We start from the raw sequence: 1223 nt of genomic DNA on the forward strand, positions 1-1223 counted from the left end.
GGAGCCTGCGGCCCGGACCCGACCTGGGCGGCGTCTGCGCCCGTCCCGCGGCCCGCCGTTCCCCCGCCGTCCCCTACCTCGCTGGGCCGCGGCCACCTCTCTTAACCTGCGCCGAAGCCAACCAAGTACAGCGGCGGCAGGAGGCCTCGCGGACCGCGCCTGCGACCGGCGCGGGAGGTGTCGAGCCAGGGGACGGGCCCGAGGCCGCACGCGCTAGCAGGAGCCGGGCTCGGCCGAAACTTTCTCAGGCGCCGGCCGGGCCGAGGCCGCCATGTCTGTGCCGCCGCGTCCTCCGCGGTACGGAACGCCGTCGAGGTCAAACCACGCCGCGCGCTTCCCTCGGCCGGCTTTCCGTTTGACCTCTCCTCCCAAAGCCCGCGCTGGGGCGGACCCTCGTGCACCTGGCGCGGCGAGAAGGCCGGTGCCCCACATACAGCCAGTGCTGTCTTGAGGACCTGGAATCGGGAACGGAGAGCTGGAGGCAGGAAGCCCACCAGGATCAGGCGCCTCAGGCATCCAGTGGCCTGGATTGGCACTGGGGCACTGGGCGGGAGGGCTGTGCGTGGTTCCTAAACGTTGAAGGAGGCTCGTTCTTATATATAGACGGCGCAGTGCATGGCCCTCTCCCTGGTAAGCACAAGTTCAGGCCCACGTTGAAAGCCCCAGTCTGCTGGCTTTTCAATGAAGCATACCATTAATTCACTACGTAGGTATCTTTATTCCTCGTACATTCTTAGTTCTCCCGGGCCCTCAGGTTTCTTAAGACTCCAAGGCTGATTCTCAGCTGTACTTTGCAAGCCCTGAGTATAGAGATAGTAGGATAAAGTATTTGGGGACAATATGTCATAACAGCTGTGGGGACGGATAGTCTTGGAGTTTTGAGGCCTGGCTGCGATCTTGATTTTTTCATGTATAAAACAGCAATGAAATGTTTGCAAGATTGTTGGGAGACAAAAATAAATAAAAAATAAATGAAATGGTATTTAGTGAAGCATGTTAAGTCTATTTAAGACCATCCCTGTTAGAATAGGGGCCAGTACAAAACGATTTTGCAGTGCCTATTCCCACAGCATAGGCAAGTGGGAATATACAAGGAAGGAGCAGTTGACAGGGGTCAATTGATGGAGAATTACGAAAAGGAAAACATGGGAGTAAAAGGAATTTTGGCTATAGGGACCAAACAGCTCAGTAGAATAAGCACCTGCCTGGCAAGTGCAGGGTCC

The sequence above is a fragment of the Octodon degus genome, unplaced genomic scaffold, assembly GCF_000260255.1.
Source record: "Octodon degus isolate 3935 unplaced genomic scaffold, OctDeg1.0 scaffold00135, whole genome shotgun sequence".
Classification (NCBI taxonomy): domain Eukaryota; kingdom Metazoa; phylum Chordata; class Mammalia; order Rodentia; family Octodontidae; genus Octodon; species Octodon degus.